The following is a 7,508-nucleotide window of genomic DNA, read 5'->3' as shown; positions in this document are numbered from 1 at the left end:
GGGTTTTGGCCGGGCGCGGTGGCTCACGCCTGTAATCCCAGCACTTTGGGAGGCCGAGGCGGGCGGATCACGAGGTCAGGAGATCGAGACCATCCTGGCTAACACGGTGAAACCCCATCTCTACTGAAAAATACAAAAAAATTAGCCGGGCGAGGTGGCGGGCGCCTGTAGTCCCAGCTACGCGGGAGGCTGAGGCAGGAGAATGGCGTGAACCCCGGGGGACGGAGACTGCAGTGAGCCAAGATCGCGCCACTGCACTCCAGCCTGGGTGAAAGAGCGAGACTCCTTCTCAAAAAAAAAAAAAAAAAAAAAAAAGAAAGGTAGGGTTTTGTCTTTTCCACAAGACAGCCTGGGATCCCGAAGAAACCCACCACCTTGAGCCCAGCCTGTAGTCCCATCCAAAATCACCTCTGAGCAGCCTGCATCCCCATCCAAACTCACTTCTGAGCAGTCTGCATCCCATCTGAACTCACCCCCGAGTAGCCTGCATCCCCATCTGAACTCACCTCTGAGCAGCCTGCATCCCTATCCGAACTAAGCCCTGAGCAACCTGCCTTCTCATACAAACTCACCCCTGAGCAGCCTGCATCCCCATCCAAATTCACCCCTGAGCAGCCTGCATCCCCATCCAAGCTCACCTCTGAGCAGCCTGTATCTCCATCCAAACTCAACTCTCAGCAGCCTGCATCCCCATCCAAACTCACCCTGAGGAGCTGGTATCCTCATCTGAACCCACCCCTGAGCAGCCGGCATCCCCATCCGAACTCACCTCAGAGCAGCCGGTATCCCCATCCGAACTAAGCCCTGAGCAATCTACCTCCTCATAGGAACTCACCCCTGAGCAGCCTGCATCCCCATCCAAACTCACCCCTGAGCAGCCTGCGTCCCCATCTGAACTCAACTCTGAGCAGCCTGCCTCCCCATCCAAAATCACCCCTGAGCAGCCTGCATGCCCATCCGAACTCACCCCTCAGCAGCCTGTATCCTCATCTGAACTCACCCCTGAACAACCTGCATGCCCATTCGAACTCACCTCTGAGCTGCCTGTATCCCCATCCAAAATCAACCCTGAGCAGCCTGCATCCCCCTCAGAACTCACCCCTGAGTAGCCTGCATTCCCATCCTAACTCATCCCTGAGCAGCCTGCATCCCCATCTGAACCCACCCCTGAGCAGCCTGCATCCCCATCTGAACTCACCCCTGAGCAGCCTGTATCCCCATCTGAACTCACCCCTGAGCAGCCTGTATCCCCATCTAAACTCACCTCTGAGCAGCCTGTATCCCCATCTGAACTCACCCCTGAGCAGCCTGCATCTCCATCCAAACTCACCCCTCAGCAGCCTGCATCCCATCTGAACTCATCTCTGAGCAGCCTACATCCCCATCTGAACTCACCCCTAAGCAGCCTGCATCCCCATCTGATCTCATCCCTGAGCAGCCTGCATCCCCATCCGAACTCACCTCTGAGCAGCCTGCAGTCCCATATGAACTCACCTCTGAGCAGCCTGCAGTCCCATCCAAACTCACCTGTGAGTATCCTGCATCCTACAGGTGGACCATTTCCATCCCCTTTCTGTAAGCAGCACCCTTTTCCTTCCCCTCACTTTTCTCAGTGGAAGAAGAGGGTTTTGGGGGGAATTTCGTACACACACACACATACACACACACGTGAGCGTGAATGGGATAAACAAGCAGTAAGAAGGAAACAAATGCCACTTTCTGTCACAAATAAGCACATTCCTCAGCTGTTAAGGAACTAGCGCACCTCTGCGGACATCGTATTTGTATTATTTCCAGTTACTTGGAAACCTGAGGTAAATCTCAGCTTAGACGGCTCAGGTCACAGACACCAACAGTTCCCTGTTCCTCCCATCCCTCAAGGCAGTGCCAGATACATAATTTGTGGGGCTCAGTGCAAAATGAAAATGTTGGCTCCCCTTGCTCAAAAAGCAAGGAAAATGTGCCAATAAAAGTACTGAAATATTAAGCCTTTTCTTTTCTTCCACAGTCTGTCTACTTGAGATGGTATTTTTTTATTTGCTTGCTATTTAATGCTGTTCTAAGTAAAGACAAATTAAAAATTTAAATTATCGTGAATTTTACTTTCTATATTTTAAAATGTTAGTTTTAAATGAAAATAGAATATTTAATTCATATTTGGAATCATTGCAATTACTCAATTTATATTTCGTGGCTCATGCATGCATATATATTTTGTTCTTATTGGAAGTGTGAAAACGCTGCAAAAACCCACCTTAACTTTTTCATTTTACTTCTTGTTGCATACACATTCTCCCAACACTCTGTGAAAGCCAGTGGCTCCCGTAATGTGACTACTTTGCCCTTGCTTTGAATTTCACTGAACTCCCACATATTTTAGGTAGGTCCGCTGGAGTGCTGTGCTCATGGGATACAAAAAAGGGGTAACAAGGAATGGTGGCAGACGTGCAGATTACACGTATCTTCCCTTCTCACCTGCATGCTTCATTGTCCCAATGGACTTCACTGAAAAAGCAGAAGCTGAAAGAGAAAATTACCAAGAATTTCCAGATAGTGACAGCAGCAGCAGAGCACTAACCCAGATTCAGGGCCCTTCTGACCTGGGGCCCCGTGTCACTGCACAGGTCACAAGCCCGTGAAGCCAAATTTACCTCAAGGACAACTAATATCTTACACCAAGACAACGGCCTTCTCTGGAAGTCACAAGGCCTGGTTCTTATTTTCCCCAGTCCCTCACATGTTTCTATGCATCAAAAGTTAGTAGACGCTGGGTGCAATGGCATACACTGTAGTCCCAGCTACTCCCAGGGCTGAGGTAGGAAGATCACTTGAGGCCAGGAGTTGGAGGTTGCAGTGTGCTGTGATCACACCTCTGAAAAGCCACTGCCAGTCCTGCCTGGGAAACAAAGCAAGACCCTGTATCTTAAAAAAAAAAAAAAAAAAAAAAAAAAAAAAGGTTATTGTGTTCCCTTATCAGTATACACAAGCCCATTTGTCTTTGTGCAAAGAGGATACTCCAGAATTTGCCTCAAGTTCCAGTCATGAGTATACTCTTGTGAGCTGAGGTCTCAGGATAAGTTGCTTCCCTTTGTCCTTCAGGCGGCTCAGGCAAGCTCCTGCACTGCCCTCTGCTGGCTCCACCGTAGCAAGTTTAAGTAAAACTTAAAGCCTTGGATTAGGTCAGTGCTTCTCAAACTCTTTAACTTGCCAGCAAATCACCTGGGGATCTTGTGAAAATGCAGACTTTGAATCAGTAGGTCTGGGGTGGGAACCAACTTGTCTCAACAGCCAGCATGAGGTTACACATGGAAGGTTGGCAAGGCCAGGAGCTCCTGTGGACTAAGAGAAAGTAACCCTCATATCTGGCTTTGCACAAATAAGCAGCTTGGATTGGGCCCTTGTGTTGGGACCAGGTAGGGGTACATATAAATAGACCTGGCCCCTCAGATCAGTGAGTTCATTCATTTACCACCTATATTTACCAAGTGCTTACCTATGCTAGGGGTCCCATGCTGGAAGCTGCTTATTAAGAACGAACACTGACTACCACGTATGTCCCAGGCTCTGTGCTGAGCTCATTACCTGAATGGCTTTCTTTTTTTTTTTTTTTCTTGAGAAGGAGTGTTGCTCTGTCACCCAGGCTGGAGTGCAGTGGAGCAATCTTGGCTCACTGCAAGCTCCGCCTCCCAGGTTCATGCCATTCTCCTGCCTCACCCTCCCTAGTAGCTGGGGCTACAGGCGCCCGCCACCACACCCAGCTAAATTTTTTGGTTTTTTTTTAGTAGAGACGGGGTTTCACAGTGTTAGCCAGGATGGTCTTGATCTCCTGACCTCGTGATCCGCCCGTCTCGGCCTCCCAAAGTGCTGGGATTACAGGCGTGAGCCACTGCTCCCGGCCATGGCTTTCTTTAAGGAACAGGGCTGCGGGTTGTTTAGAGTGGAAGTGTTTCCAAAAATCTTCACGGAGGATTTGGACTTTAAATGGTTTCCTTGGCCAGCATAATTTTACACAACTGTTGGTATGATCAAAGCAGCCTTAGAAAGGTTCCATCTCTCATTGTCCCTTCTTGTCCAGGAATAAAAAGATCAAGCTCCTCCACAGTGTTCCTGGGCTATCTTCAAGTGCGTTTGTTAAAGTGGCAGCTCCTGCACCTGTACAGTGTGTGCTCTCTCTTCCCCACAATTCTTTCTACTCCTCCTCCCCCATCTCTAACCACCTTAGAAGACTGCATGGTGGGGCAGAGGATGGATTTAGCCCAGAGCCACCTGCACCAGCTGGCAAATGCTAACCACAGGCTCTATTCTCTTTCGCCAGCTGCTCTGCCCAGCCCTTTGCCCCAGTTGGGTGAGTGAGAGCCCACTCCTTTTGCCTAGTCCCCTCCCCCAACTCCAGCCTACCTTTCTTTCCTCCTCTCTCCTCCACCATCTTCTCCTCCTACAAATTTTTGTCACCATCATGTTCTATTCCCATCATTTTTCCATCTCTCATTTTTCTGTTCCTCTGTCTCACCCCATCCTGCTGATTTTTTTTTTTCATAACTCCCGCTTTTCACCCAGACCTCACCATGCCAATTCTGCCTCTGATGTTCCAGCTGCCCATGAGGGTCTGCACATCCCCTGACAGGCAGTGCCTTGGTTTGTTTCCTTCCTCCTTTACTGACATAGGAAACACAGTCTCCTCAACAAGTGTCTCCTATCCCCGTGACTAACTTGGTCAGAGACTCCTAAGGAGCCGACAACGCAGCAAACACATTGGTGGGTTCTCTGCAATAGGATTCCCAAAGGCACTTTTCCTAATTCCTCCTATTTAGAGCTAGGACGAAAAGACCTCACATTCTAGAAAGCTGCAAATAAATTGGGGCAGCACCACCTCTAGGGCTTAGGAATGGGTGACTGAACTGGTTTACTACCCCGGTGCTATTCACTCCCACTCTATATAAACAGAGGACTAGGGAGAGAAGAGAGAAAGAGGATCATCAGGATCAAAAGTGTTGGAGTCTGGGGAGTCCTGCAGCTTTCCCCTTCCCTTCCTATTTGTAAGGTTCTCCACCCATAGTGCCACATGGAAGAGACCTCCAAGAGTGCCACGTGAGAGGTTCAAGGTATGCAAAAGAAAGGGAGACTAAGGTCTCAATTCAGCAACAGCAATGGAGCTGTTGATTTTCTTCATGGTAGAAACATGACATTGCAGCAAGATCGGGAGCAGCCTGCATACTCACTGTTTGGCATGGCAAAGATGTAGTAGTTTCCACAGTGGATGCTGCAGGCATAGTCAAGCTTCACTTGTCTTGCCACCCTGGCCACCAGGTAAGCAGATCCCAGCAGCAAGAGGTTTTATTGATACATCATTGGTGGGAGCTGAGTGGGAGGAGGGCCGGAAGAGGCCAAGCCAGAGATCTCCCACATCAGCACACTACTCAGTGGAGAGTTCCCCACCCCCACCCTGAAAGCCGTTACACCTGTGCTCTACAAAAAGCAGAGACAACCACCAGCAGCCAGGTAACTAAGACATAATTTGGTCCTCTCCTCCTGGCCCTATATGACTTGAGAAGCTGGAACTAGATGAGGTAAAATAGAAGGGGAAAGATCAGACCACACCCCCTTCCCTATTACAGATTTTTAGATCATGAGACAAGCTTGGGCTGAAGTGACAGGAACAAGTAAAGGGGAGTTTTACATCTGAGCCGTACTGTTAAGTTACTGGAAGTGATAGAAACGAAAGTGAATGATTTTCCCAAAACATCCTTAAGTGATGGGAGGCAGATTTGACACAGTCCTCATGTGAATGGGGGAAAATAGTTCTTTGATATTAGCTCCCAACACACGAAGTTCAGACTGTTCAAAAAACTGGTTAGATGTATTCATTGAGCAGCTGCTACGAGTCAAACACCTTTCCAAATTTAACACTGAGAATGGCAGGCATAGTTCTTGCCTTCCTGCATGTTTCGTTCTAGTCTGGAAGATAGTCATAAGGAAAATTAGTAATTTAATCCCAATGATGTCAATGGCTGCATGTGTCAAATATGACAATTGCTAGGTGGAAGAACTATTTCAGACTGAGATAAGTCAGGAAGATTGAATCTTCTTTTGAGGGTCAGATTCCTTTTGGAATTGAGACTGAAAAAGGAGAGGTGTTAGATAGGTCAGAGGAGTATGTGAGGAAAAGCCTTTAAGGAGGAGGAAGTAGGAGAATGCAAGGATAGCCGAGAAGGACAAAATAATCTGGCTGCTGGAAAGATTTGCATAAAAAGGTATCTAAATAAAGCTGTTGCCTAATTTCTAGACGGTAAATAGCTATCTTGACTGGTGGCTCTGGAAAAGTAAACCAGTTCTCAAAATATGAAATATTATTTGTCATAATAATTCTGGGGTTATGATATCACAAAATCAGTCATATTAATGAGATAAATCTCTTTTCCTAACGTAACAGGCCTGCTTGTTTATTTAGAAACCTAGTGAGAAAAAGGCCGGGCGCGGTGGCTCACGCTTGTAATCCCAGCACTTTGCGGGGCCGAGGTGGGCGGATCATGAGGTCAGGCGATCGAGACCACGGTGAAACCCCGTCTCTACTAAAAATACAAAAAATTAGCCGGGCGTGGTGGCGGGCGCCTGTAGTCCCAGCTACTCGGAGAGGCTGAGGCAGGAGAATGGCGTGAACCCAGGAGGCGGAGCTTGCAGTGAGCCGAGATCACGCCACTGCACTCCAGCCTGGGTGACAGAGCAAGACTCCGTCTAAAAAAAAAAAAAAAAAAAAAGAAACCTAGTGAGAAAAATCTCACCGGTAGGGAGATTCAGCTAGAATGCAGTGGACCCATCTTCTGCCTAATCCTTTACACCCGTTGTTTACCTTTCCCTAGTTTAAAATTAGCTTTGAGTGAGCAATGGCGAATTTCACTTAGCATCTGGCCAAAGATGAGGTATTTGCATTTGTAAAAGATGAGAAAGGATGAAAAGGACAGAAACTGTGCCTCCTATATCAGCTGGTTGTATGCAAGATACCCAAATAAATACAGGTGGGGAAGAATTTTATGGGAAAGGTTTTGTAGTAACTTGAAGAATCAACAGAAAAGCTAAATATTAGCATCTAGATAGCAAGATTTAATGTGCAAAACTTTGAATTCTACATCAAGATGAATCAGCCCCAATTGTCTTCCAGGCTTGTGATACTATGCTTCATTATGCAAATTTTTATAACCTTTGTTCTTTCTCAAGTTCCCTGTTCTTTTGAGATCTACTGAACAATTCAGTAAAGAACCTTATATATATATATTCATGGTAAAGTGGGGTGTATTTTCTTCTAAGGAAAAACTAGTAAGGCAAGAGACGCTGAAAAAGGTCAGTGATCCCTCCCCTGTCTCTTGCAAGGGCTTTGGAGGGGTAAGACTGGAGAATAGTCAGCTCTGTTCTTTTGCAAATTCCCAGGTAAAGTCAAAGATAGTTACTGGTAGCACTGGCCAGGTCCTCAGGCCAGACATACCGTACACAACATAGCCGCTTCATTATTATTA

This window comes from Symphalangus syndactylus, chromosome 12, assembly GCF_028878055.3.
Source record: "Symphalangus syndactylus isolate Jambi chromosome 12, NHGRI_mSymSyn1-v2.1_pri, whole genome shotgun sequence".
NCBI lineage: Eukaryota > Metazoa > Chordata > Mammalia > Primates > Hylobatidae > Symphalangus > Symphalangus syndactylus.
The sequence above is the reverse complement of the archived record's forward strand: the minus strand, read 5'-3'. Positions refer to the sequence as shown.